This window comes from Ascaphus truei, chromosome 13 (genome assembly GCF_040206685.1).
Source record: "Ascaphus truei isolate aAscTru1 chromosome 13, aAscTru1.hap1, whole genome shotgun sequence".
In the NCBI taxonomy this organism is placed as follows: Eukaryota; Metazoa; Chordata; class Amphibia; order Anura; family Ascaphidae; genus Ascaphus; species Ascaphus truei.
The window spans coordinates 6,930,809-6,944,045 of record NC_134495.1 but is presented as its reverse complement, the minus strand read 5'-3'; positions in this window follow the sequence as shown (position 1 = coordinate 6,944,045).

The window sequence follows — 13,237 nt, the reverse complement described above, 5'->3', positions numbered from 1 at the left end:
TGGCGGCGCCTGCGCGTAGCTTGCGTGCGATGCGCATCACCCGTGATGTCATGGGGCGGAGCCTGTGCATGGTCCGTGCGGTGTCTCGTAGCCTGGTAGTGCAGCGCCCGTTGCGTTACGGGGGCGGGGCTTAAGCGTGGTGCGTGCGGTGTCCCCCAGCCTGGTAGCGCGGCGTGCATCACCCGTCTCGCCACTGGTCGCGTCACGGAGGCGGGGCCGAAGGCCGATCTTCACACCGTCACACAGTATTTAAATTAAAAAACACAGTAACATTACAAGTGATAAAATATCGTAACCTTACAAGTGTCCTAAATCCTAAGTAGAGAGTGGTGCCGGAGAGGCCCGGTTAGCAGCTAGGTACAGTAGATGACGCAGGTCCGGAACCCATGCGCTCACGCTGTAGAAGACCCTTCACTCTCCCAGTAGCTCTCTCTTCATCTGGACGTTCACGCAGCAGCCTCACATGACCTACGCGTTTCGCACAGCGTGCTTCGTCATGAGTGAGACGTGGAATTCATGTCGCGTCGGAGCATAAATGTGGTTTGTGTCAACGCTGCTTCTTTTGGAGCCAGCTGGAGTTATTCATTAATCTGCCATAGTGTCCCATGAGAGATTGTGTGATAACTTTATTTCATATAGCACTGCACATACGAACGTGTACAGACACAGTCCCTGCCCAGGTGAGCTTACGATCTATTATTTTGGTGCCTGAGGCACAGGGAGATAAAGTGACTTGCCCAAGGTCACAAAGAGCGGACACCGGGAATTGAACCAGGTTGGACCATGCTTCAAACTCTGTCATTGTTCTTAGTGTCTGTATCTTTACTGATGGAGCCGCTCCTTCTGCTTGGTCCCAATTGGGTCCTTATCACAGTTTAATGAATAACCCACAATGAGGAACAGTTATAGGGGCAGTCTGGAGAAGAGTGTAACGCTTGCGCTACCCAGGAGCAAGACAGAACCCCGGTACTGATGTGGGTAAGTATAGAACCACGCACCTATAGCAGCGGAAGCATGCATGGCAGGCGGATTGTCAATGTAGCTGGGTCTGGGTTGGAGAGAGCGGGTTAGTCCAGATACTTGGGATGGAGAGGTCAGAATAGTGAAAGTCCGTTAAGCAATGGTCTAGGGTTGGAGAGGTCAGAATCGTAGATGTCTGTGTAGCCGTGGTCTGGGTTGGAGAGATACACAGAGTCGAGGGTAAGCCGGGGTCGATGTCCAGAGGAGGTTGAGTAGTCAAGCCGGGTCGGTACACGTAGAATCCAAAAACTGCAAGAGAACGCGAGACAGGAGCAAGGCTACAACTAGTTATGCTATACATGGTATAGTGGGACAGATTATGGGGAGATATTCATTTTGAGGGACTGTAGAGGGAGAGAGGGGGTGGCCCGGTATTAAAGGGGTTACACCCCATTTGGCCATCCCCTGACCTCCCCAGGGAAACAAGGGGTTAACTGGGCTGAGGTCCAGAACTGTGATTTAACCCTTGTTATGACATGTAAATGTGTATTCCCCTGTTCCCCTGTTTTATTATAACATCTGGTTTAATCAGTGTCTGCATCACACACACACTAGGATCCACCCGGGAGCACAAGGGTTAATAGTTGTTTAGTGATTATAGCCCTTTGTGTAATTTTCCCACCTTTTCAGGCACCATTTTGCAGGCTCCCATAGGCCGCCATTGATGCTCCATGTGTTTCAATGGCGAATCTTGCTGTTGAGTCCTGTTTCCTGAGAAGACCAGCAGATGGCGTCCGAGAGGAAGAGCGGCGGTTTCCCATTGTAAGTCAATGGGCCCATTGACTTCAACGGAGAATCCTCGAAAGAGCTTTCCAGGAACGAGTTGGCTGCCGTCCAAACTGCTTAACCGCAAAGCGGATACATTTTCAATAGGAGAGCTTTGATCACTTAACAAGTCAAGTTCAACGACAAGTGGCGTGGGAAGAAACAGTTCTAGAGCACCTAGAAATAAAATTCTTTCTGCCCCTAGTTGCTAGACCTTCCCCCACTCGACCACAACCGGGTCCCCGTATCCTGGACCCCCGATAAGGGTCGAACCGAGAAGAGCGGGTCGCGCCATAGGTTCCAATGGCGGCGGCAGAAATGGCTCAGGAAAACGGCGAAGTGTCAAAAGCTGACATTTGGTAATCCATAGCTCCGGTTCCGGAGGGCCCAGAGGATCAGGGTTTGCGGGAACTGTAGCCACTGCTCCGGCATCGCTGCAGAACCATCCTTGACCCTCTTGGACCAACCCGACGGAGTATGGACCCCCTTGAAAGTTCGGGACTTTTCCCATAGACTCCAATGGCGGCCAATCTCCATTGACCGGCTACGGCGGAAAAACCCCATTGACTTCAACGGCAGCGTCGCCCCGTTGAAAGTCTATGGCGGCGGATTCCCATAGCCGCCAACGGCGGCGGTTTGCCATTGAAAGTCTATGGCGGCGGAGCCCGTTGTTTTCAATGGGGATTTAGTGAAAAACCGTGATTTAATTTACAGCGGAGATTTTGGTATTAAAATGTGAAACGGTTTTAAGTGTATTTGTGTATCTCCGGTTCCGAAGGTCGTAGCAAGTAGCAAATTGGACCATAGGGTGTCCCAGTTCCAGCATTGAGAACTGGGGAGTTTGGACCTGCTGGACCCAACGGAACCGGATATTTTAATATGGTTATGTTTTATCTTTCATACTGTGTTCCAAGGTATGGGTAAAACCCAGAGGAAATTCCTTTGCATACCAGGGTAGCATATGGCCAGAAAGGCGACCCAATGTCTAGGACTTAAGTATGGTTCAAAAGATGTTGTCACCTCCACTGTTTGCATGAGGGCGGAGATTACTCAAACCAGAGCAGTCTTCAAGTGTTCCATTTCACACCTCACAACAAAGAATATCCTGCCAGGAATCCAATCTGGTAGACTAGCTGGCATTCCTGATGCAGAGGAGGGGTTACAGAAATGAGACCCCAGAGCTCTACTGCACATGTACCAACAAGCAGGGGGGCATGTGTCAAAATGTGTTCCCATGTTAATGAGTGGCTAGAGTTAATTGAAGACCAATCCACTGTACACAATGTTAAGGATAGGGCACAAAAGGTTTATAAACTGTTGTCCACCCTTTATCCTTGGTCTTCTGATATCATCTGAATTGTTACCTGATTGCGAGAGAATTGCTATGCTTCATACTTCTCATTCCCCAACCCCAAAGTAAGTGTACTTCTTGTCTGTTACTGTATTATTTCGTGTGTTCACCTATCCAAAGGAATAAATATACTTTATTATATCTAAGCCTCGTTCAGTTCAACCCAGTGATTTGTGTAACCTTAATACCTGTGACAGGCTATCGTCACAGGGACTTTGTGAGGTGAAGATTGAATCGGCTAAATAGCGGTACGTATTAACCCATGGCTCATATACAGGTAACGTGCTCACAGGTGTGCCAATATTTTATCCCTAACCTGCGAGTTTGGCTTTGATGGGCCTGGAGGTTGAGCGGGGCCGACTACGCAAGAGAGGATAATCCAAGAACGTCATTAAAACTTTCATGAACGCAAGAAAGGCCTCTTCTTCTAAAATGTTTCACAGTATAGGGCAGCGTTTCCATCATTGGTGCAATCACTCCAATCGATTATTTCAATCCCTCTATAGTGTCAATTTTGAAATTCTTATAAAGAGATTTTGACCAGGGACACGGTAAAAGTTCATTGGAGGTCCAAGTCGCGGCACTATCAGCCCTCCTGGGCAAGCAGTTGGCTACCCTAGAACCAGATAGCCTGAAAATAAACAGGCTATGTATCAGATAAAGAAACAGGTCTTGGTACCACTTTGCCCATAGGATCTGCCCCTGGTTTTACAAGCGCTCACTAAGCCTCCATTCGAGACACTCATTTTTTCATTTAAACCATGAAATATTTCCTTCTTTCTGCCCGAAGCCAGCAAATCATAAAGAGCAACTTCTGCGTTCCTTGGATGTTGTAAGGTGTCTCAAAATATACCTGGCTATAGCAAACACATTCAGAAGTTCAGAAAGTCTCTGCTCTCCCTTCAGGGAAATGGGGACAAGCCGCCTCGAATGCTGCTCTGTGTCATCGGATTGTTTCGTGCATTAAGAAAATGTACCCGTGTGCAAGGCAGGCAGGCAGGCAGCCTCCAGGAGGTGTAAGGGCTCATTCCACCAGATCCATGGCTGCATCCCGTGTGCAAGGCAGGCAGGCAGCCTCCAGGAGGTGTAAGGGCTCATTACACCAGATCCGTGGCTGCATCCCGTGTGCAAGGCAGGCAGGCAGCCTCCAGGAGGTGTAAGGGCTCATTCCACCAGATCCGTGGCTGCATCTCGTGTGCAAGGCAGGCAGGCAGCCTCCAGGAGGTGTAAGGGCTCATTACACCAGATCCGTGGCTGCATCCCGTGTGCAAGGCAGGCAGGCAGGCAGCCTCCAGGAGGTGTAAGGGCTCATTCCACCAGATCCGTGGCTGCATGCCGTGTGCAAGGCAGGCAGGCAGCCTTCAGGAGGTGTAAGGGCTCATTCCACTAGATCCGTGGCTGCATCCCGTGTGCAAGGCAGGCAGGCAGCCTCCAGGAGGTGTAAGGGCTCATTCCACCAGATCCGTGGCTGCATCCCGTGTGCAAGGCAGGCAGGCAGCCTCCAGGAGGTGCAAGGGCTTATTCCACCAGATCCGTGGCTGCATCCCGTGTGCAAGGCAGGCAGGCAGCCTCCAGGAGGTGTAAGGGCTCATTCCACCAGATCCGTGGCTGCATCCCGTGTGCAAGGCAGGCAGGCAGGCAGCCTCCAGGAGGTGTAAGGGCTCATTACACCAGATCCGTGGCTGCATCCCGTGTGCAAGGCAGGCAGGCAGGCAGCCTCCAGGAGGTGTAAGGGCTCATTCCACCAGATCCGTGGCTGCATGCCGTGTGCAAGGCAGGCAGGCAGGCAGCCTCCAGGAGGTGTAAGGGCTCATTCCACCAGATCCGTGGCTGCATCCCGTGTGCAAGGCAGGCAGGCAGCCTCCAGGAGGTGTAAGGGCTCATTCCACCAGATCCGTGGCTGCATCCCGTGTGCAAGGCAGGCAGGCAGCCTCCAGGAGGTGTAAGGGCTCATTCCACCAGATCCGTGGCTGCATCCCGTGTGCAAGGCAGGCAGGCAGCCTCCAGGAGGTGTAAGGGCTCATTCCACCAGATCCGTGGCTGCATCCCGTGTGCAAGGCAGGCAGGCAGCCTCCAGGAGGTGTAAGGGCTCATTCCACCAGATCCGTGGCTGCATCCCGGGTGCAAGGCAGGCAGGCAGCCTCCAGGAGGTGTAAGGGCTCATTCCACCAGATCCGTGGCTGCATCCCGTGTGCAAGGCAGGCAGGCAGCCTCCAGGTGGTGTAAGGGCTCATTCCACCAGATCCGTGGCTGCATCCCGTGTGCAAGGCAGACAGGCAGCCTCCAGGAGGTGTAAGGGCTCATTCCACCAGATCCGTGGCTGCATGCCGTGTGCAAGGCAGGCAGGCAGCCTTCAGGAGGTGTAAGGGCTCATTCCACTAGATCCGTGGCTGCATCCCGTGTGCAAGGCAGGCAGGCAGGCAGCCTCCAGGAGGTGTAAGGGCTCATTCCACCAGATCCGTGGCTGCATGCCGTGTGCAAGGCAGGCAGGCAGGCAGCCTCCAGGAGGTGTAAGGGCTCATTCCACCAGATCCGTGGCTGCATCCCGTGTGCAAGGCAGGCAGGCAGCCTCCAGGAGGTGTAAGGGCTCATTCCACCAGATCCGTGGCTGCATCCCGTGTGCAAGGCAGGCAGGCAGCCTCCAGGAGGTGTAAGGGCTCATTCCACCAGATCCGTGGCTGCATCCCGTGTGCAAGGCAGGCAGGCAGCCTCCAGGAGGTGTAAGGGCTCATTCCACCAGATCCGTGGCTGCATCCCGTGTGCAAGGCAGGCAGGCAGCCTCCAGGTGGTGTAAGGGCTCATTCCACCAGATCCGTGGCTGCATCCCGTGTGCAAGGCAGGCAGGCAGCCTCCAGGAGGTGTAAGGGCTCATTCCACCAGATCCGTGGCTGCATCCCGTGTGCAAGGCAGGCAGGCAGCCTCCAGGAGGTGTAAGGGCTCATTCCACCAGATCCGTGGCTGCATCCCGTGTGCAAGGCAGGCAGGCAGCCTCCAGGAGGTGTAAGGGCTCATTCCACCAGATCCGTGGCTGCATCCCGAGCAGCAAAAGCTCAAGCTTCTCTGGAGTAATGCAGCAGTATGGACAGCTAGAACTTAATAACAATATTTATATCATTCAGCTGCACAGCCCTCAGCAGACGCATGCTTTGGCCGTGAAGTAATTCAGGCTCTAGTTCAACAACAAATTGCGAGTGTGTTTTTTTTACAAGTTAGGCCAACTGGAGGTGAGATTTAACCCTTTGGTGCCAAGACCAAATGACATCACTTTGATACACATCTCCCTATGTATACTGTCATGATAATATCACGAGATATTGGGTATTTTGATCAATCTGGTGCTTCGGGGGTTAATGTGGGTGCAGTTTGATTGTCCCGTATGCAGGTCGCGCGCGCGCAGGCGTGCCGTGCGTAATAAAATGGGACATTGCCATTGCTTCTGCTCCATAAAAATTGCACAACTAAGTGGATGTGTTCAGCAAGGAAACGCAGAGGTTTTTCTCATGGAAAACATGACTGGGAAGCTTTCAGAGCAGCAGTTCCACGAACGTATCCCGGAAACGCATCGCTCACTTTGTTTTCCATGGAAAACGCTCTCCGAGATCTTCCTGTGAAGGATTGTTTAGTCTGGCAACAAAACACTGCTCTGGAATGATTTGGCTGCAAATACTGTATATATTCATGCTAACTTTAAGTCTAACCCCGAGGAAGACAAGCCAGACACGCAGACTTCTACTTCTTGCGGATATACCCGAGGACTTGGTTTCATATAAATGAAATATTATGTATGTCATTATCAATGTAAAATTATAAATGTGTTTTAAAAAAAAATGCGGTGTCTTCCAGTTCTTACACACTACTGGGTGAAGGTATAATAATAATAATAATAATAATAATAATATATACTATATATTATACCTTCACACAATAGTGGGGGGGAACTGGAAGACACTGCGTTTTTTTAAATATTTATTTTAAACTAGCTGAGAGACCCGGCGTTGCCCGGGATGTAAATGCGTAATAGGTAGTATTATTTATAAATCGTGGAACAATAGGTGAGTATTTGTTGTAAAGGTTGGATAATAATATTGAAAAGAAAGATGGAAGAAAATGTAATACGATGTTGTATAAAAATGGTTTATTGTAACCACACCACAGTACAATGTATATTTTGGTGGCATAAGTGATGTAAAAATCTGAGTCGTGTGTCCTGCTAGGGTGTGAGGCGGCGGGTGGTGCGTGGGTTGTGAGTGCTGTCTGTGAGTGGGGGTCCTGCAAGGGTGTGAGGCGGCGGCTGGCGCGTGGGTTGTGAGTGCTGTCTGTGAGTGGGGGTCCTGCTAGGGTGTGAGGCGGTGGGTCAGTGATGTCGGTGCGTAGGGGCGGGAGGCAGCAGGTGTGTGTGGCGGCAGGTATGTGTCGAGTGTGGCGGGTGTCTGTTGAGTGCGTGCAGCGGCTGTGAGGCGGTGGGTGAAAGGCAGAGGCGGCCGGAGTAAGGGCGGGTGAAAGGCAGAGGCGGGGGTGGGGAGGCGGTAAGGCGGGCATGAAGGCGAAGGGCGGCGGGAAGGGGAGGAGGGGGTGGAGGAGGGGGGCAAGGGGTGGAGGAGGGGGGCAAGGGGTGGAGGAGGGGGGGGGGCAAGGGGTGGAGGAGGGGGGAAGGGTTAGAGGAGGGGGGGGAAGGGTTAGAGGAGGGGGGGAAGGGTTAGAGGAGAGGGGGGAAGGGTTAGAGGAGGGGGGGGAAGGGTTAGAGGAGGGGGGGAAGGGTTAGAGGAGGGGGTGGAAGTGTGGGAGGGGGTGGGAGGGGAAAGGGGAAAAAGAGGTGGAGGGGGGGGGAAGAGGAGCGGAGGGGGGGGTGGAAATGGGAGCGGAGGGGGGGTGAAGGGGAGCGGAGGGGGGGTGAAGGGGAGCGGAGGGGGGGTGAAGGGGAGCGGAGGGGGGGAAAGGGGAGCGGAGGGGGGGAAGGGGAGCGGAGGGGGGGAAGGGGAGCGGAGGGGGGGAAGGGGAGCGGGGGGGGAAGGGGAGCGGGGGGGGGAAGGGGAGAAGTGGTGGGAAGGGGGAGGAGGGGGGAGGTGGTGGAAAGGGGGAGAAGGGGGGAGGTGGTGGAAAGGGGGAGAAGGGGGGAGGTGGTGGGAAGGGGGAGAAGGGGGGAGGTGGTGGGAAGGGGGGAGGTGGTGGGAAGGAGGAGGAGGGGGAAGGTGGTGGAAAGGGAGAGAAGGGGGGATGTGGTGGGAAGGGGGAGGAGGGGGAAGGTGGTGGGAAGGGGGGGGAAGGGGGAGGAGGGGGGAGGTGGTGGGAAGGGGGGGAGGGGGGAGGTGGTGGGAAGGGGGGGAGGGTGGAGGTGGTGGGAAGGGGGGGAGGTGGTGGGAAGGGGGGGAGGTGGTGGAAAGGGGGGGGAGGTGGTGGGAAGGGGGGGGGGGTGAGGTGGTGGGAAGGGGGAGGAGGTGGGAAGGGGGAGGCGGAGGGAAGGCGGGGGGTGGGAGGAGGTGGGAAGGCGGGGGGATGGCAGGGGGTGGGAGGCGGTGGGAAGGGGGGTAGGAGGCGGTGGGAAGGGGGGGGGAGGCGGTGGGAAGGGGGGGAGGGAGGCGGTGGGAAGGGGGGGAGGGAGGCGGTGGGAAGGGGGGGGGGGCGGTGGGAAGGGGGGGGAGGCGGTGGGAAGGGGGGGGAGGCGGTGGGAAGGGGGGGGGGAGGCGGTGGGAAGGGGGGGAGGCGGTGGGAAGGGGTGGGGGAAGGCGGTGGGAAGGGGTGGGGGGAGGCGGTGGGAAGGGGGGCTGGGAGGCGGTGGGAAGGGGGGGGAGGCGGTGGGAAGGGGGGAGGCGGTGGGAAGGGGGAGGGGAGGCGGTGGGAAGGGGGGGGGCGGTGGGAAGGGGGGGGAGGCGGTGGGAAGGTGGAGGGAAGGGGGGGGAGGCGGTGGGAAGGGGGGGGAGGCGGTGGGAAGGGGGGGGAGGCGGTGGGAAGGGGGGGGGCAGTGGGAAGGGGGGGGAGGCGGTGGGAAGGGGGGGTGAAGGGGGGGGTGGAGGGGAGGTGAAGGTGGGGGGTGGAGGGGAGGTGAAGGGGGGGAGTGGAAGGGAGGTGAAGGGGGGGGTGGAAGGGAGGTGAAGGGGGGGGGTGGAAGGGAGGTGAAGGGGGGGGTGGAAGGGAGGTGAAGGGGGGGTGGAGGGGAGGTGAAGGGGGGGTGGAGGGGAGGTGAAGGGGGGGTGGTGAAGGGGGGGGTGGAGGGGAGGTGAAGGGGGGGTGGAGGGGGTGAGGTAAATGGGGAGCTGAAGGGGGGTGGAAGGGAGAAGTGGAGTGAGGGGAGGTGAAGGGGGGTGAGGGGAGGTGAAGGCCGCTCACTCACCCGTCCGGCAGGTCCCACGTGGATCTGAGGCGGGAGGCAGCGTGTTGTGGCCGCTCTCCCGCTGTGTCCCGGGCGCTCGCTCGCTCCCCCGCTGTGTACAGGGCGCTCGCTCGCTCCCCCGCTGACTGTAGCGGCGCCGGGGGGGGTATCGGGGAGACACTGACACTGGAGGGGAGGGGGGGGGGTGGAGGGGAGGTGAAGGGGAGATGAAGGCCGCTCACTCACCCATCCGGCAGGTCCCACGTGGATCTGAGTCGGGAGGCAGCGTGTTGTGGCCGCTCCCCCGCTGTGTCCCGGGCGCCGCCATCTTGGGTACTCGGCGCCGCGAGGCAGGCTGCCTGGCCACTGGCTGTTCCCCCGCCGGGGAGGGGTGAGTTGTAGCGCCGGGGAGGGGGGGGTATGTATATGTGTGGGGGGGGGGAGAGGTGGGAGATATAGAGGGGGGGTCTCGCACGGCCGCTGACACTGGGTGGGTGGTGGGGGGGGGGGGGGGGCGCTGAAGGGGTAATAATAGTGTGTGTGTGTCCCGCTGACTGTAGCGGCGCCGGGGGAGGGGGGGCGGCCGCTGACACTGGGTGGGGGGTGGGGGGGGGGGCGCTGAAGGGGTAATAATAGTGTGTGTGTGTCCCGCTGACTGTAGCGGCGCCGGGGGAGGGGGGGGTCGGGGTGAAAGCGCGGGAGACACGGGGAGAGGAGGAGGTGCGCGCGGGTGCTGCTAACACTGTGAGCCCCGCTAATGTATGTAACAGTGTGTGTGTGTGTCACTGTGTGTGTGTGTCACTGTGTGTGTGTCTGTCACTGTGTGTGTGTGTCCCTGTGTGTGTGTGTGTGTGTGTGTGTGTGTGTCCCTGTGTGTGTGTGTCCCTGTGTGTGTGTGTGTGTGTGTGTGTCCCTGTGTGTGTGTGTCCCTGTGTTCCCTGTGTGTGTGTGTGTCCCTGTGTTCCCTGTGTGTGTGTGTGTCCCTGTGTGTCCTTTGGCCCGTCACTCCGCCTCAGGCCAATGAGAGGTGTGCGGGGGCGGGCGGGCCAAGGGACCAATGAGATTTCCCCTAGGGACACCGGACATCCAGGCAGGCAAACATACAGTGCTTTCACTAATATAGTATAAGATTGATAATGACATACATGATAATTTATTTATATGACACCAAGTCCTTAAGTATATTCGCAAGAAATAGAAGTCTGTGTGTCGGGATCAAAGAAATGTCACCGTCCAATGAGGCCCCGCAGAGCTTACACTCTAATTATTTTGGTGCCTGAGGCCCAGAGCGATGAAGGGACTTGCCCAGGGGTCACCAGGAGAGGATTCAAATTGGGCTCACCGGCTTCCACGGCCGTGACATTACCGCCTATATATTCCATATACACTGCACAAAGGCCGTGACATTACCGCCTATATATTCCATATACACGGCACAAAGGCTGTGACATTACCTCCTATATATTCCATATACACGGCACAAAGGCCGTGACATTACCGCCTATATATTCCATATACACAGCACAAAGGCCGTGACATTACCGCCTATATATTCCATATACACGGCACAAAGGCCGTGACATTACCGCCTATATATTCCATATACACGGCACAAAGGCCGTGACATTACCGCCTATATATTCCATATACACAGCACAAAGGCCGTGACATTACCGCCTATATATCCCATATACACGGCACAAAGGCCGTGACATTACCGCCTATATATTCCATATACAGCACAAAGGCCGTGACATTACCGCCTATATATTCCATATACACAGCACAAAGGCCGTGACATTACCGCCTATATATTCCATATACACGGCACAAAGGCCGTGACATTACCGCCTATATATCCCATATACACAGCACAAAGGCCGTGACATTACCGCCTATATATTCCATATACACAGCACAGAGGCCGTGACATCACCGCCTATATATTCCATATACACAGCACAGAGGCCGTGACATCACCGCCTATATATTCCATATACACAGCACAAAGGCCGTGACATTACCGCCTATATATCCCATATACACAGCACAAAGGCCGTGACATCACCTCCCTATGTTTAACAAGTTAAGCTCAACTCCAGTCCTCAAGCCCCATCCCTCCCCCTCAAACAGGTCAGGTTTTCAGGATATCCCTGCTTCTGCACAGGTGACTCAATCAGTGATTGAGCCACCTGTGTTGAAGCAGGGACTGATTGAGCCACCTGTGCTGAATCCGGGACTGATTGAGCCACCTGTGCTGAAGCAGGGCCTGATTGAGCCACCTGTGCTGAAGCAGTGATATCCTTAAAACCTGACCTGTTGGTGGGGAGCTTGTGGACTGGAGTTGAGCGCCCCTGGGTTAAGGAATGGGACACAGCGTCACTACTTTTGGGTGCCCCTTATCCACGGGGTACACCTTTCTTTGGAAATAGGATCTGCCTCTTTTATGTAACATTAGGATCCCACAGGGCCGGTGCTTTGGCTGACGTGGATCACATCTGTTATAAGTAGGAACATCCTCATAGCCTTTAATGGATATCTGATAGAGTTTAATGGGATCTCAGCCTATTAATGGGAATTACTTCATTTGAGGGTTTGTTTTTTTTAATCCCATTCACCAACTGAGTTGAGAGAGAGGCCGAATATCCCCTGCCAGGTGTGAGCAACAGACTTCACACTTTCCCTCTGCACCTCAGGCAGTGCTTTCCAACCTATTTTTGGTTAAGGAACCCTAAGTGAAATTCTGAGGAACCCCAACCCTCTCTAATAGCGCGTCTGAGATCAGATGCATTCTGAGGAACCCCAACCCTCTCTAATAGCGCGTCTGAGAACAGATGCATTGTAAGGAACCCCAACCCGCTCTAATAGCGCGTCTGAGAACAGATGCATTGTAAGGAACCCCAACCCGCTCTAATAGCGCGTCTGAGAACAGATGCATTGTAAGGAACCCCAACCCGCTCTAATAGCGCGTCTGAGATCAGATGCATTGTAAGGAACCCCAACCCTCTCTAATAGCGTGTCTGAGATCAGATGCATTGTAAGGAACCCCAACCCTCTCTAATAGCGCGTCTGAGAACAGATGCATTGTAAGGAACCCCAACCCTCTCTAATAGCGCGTCAGATCAGATGCATTGTAAGGAACCCCAACCCTCTCTAATAGCGTGTCTGAGATCAGATGCATTGTAAGGAACCCCAACCCTCTCTAATAGCGCGTCTGAGATCAGATGCATTGTAAAGAACCCCAACCCTCTCTAATAGTGCGTCTGAGATCAGATGCATTGTAAGGAACCCCAACCCTCTCTAATAGCGCGCCTGAGATCAGATGCATTGTAAGGAACCCCAACCCTCTCTAATAGCGCACCTGAGATCAGATGCATTGTAAGGAACCCCAACCCTCTCTTAGAGCGCGTCTGAGATCAGATGCATTGTAAGGAACCCCAACCCTCTCTAATAGCGCGCCTGAGATCAGATGCATTGTAAGGAACCCCAACCCTCTCTAATAGCGCGTCTGAGATCAGATGCATTGTAAGGAACCCCAACCCCCTCTAATAGCGCGTCTGAGATCAGATGCATTGTAAGGAACCCCAACCCTCTCTAATAGGGCGTCTGAGATCAGATGCATTGTAAGTAACCCCAACCCTCTCTAATAGCGCGTCTGAGATCAGATGCATTGTAAATCCTTCTGTATTTGATAAAAATTTCAAATAACCAGATTTTTTGCAAGGAGCTCTTTAGGGATGCCCGGGGAACCCTGGTTGAAAAACACTGACCTATGGGGTTAATCCCCAGCCCTC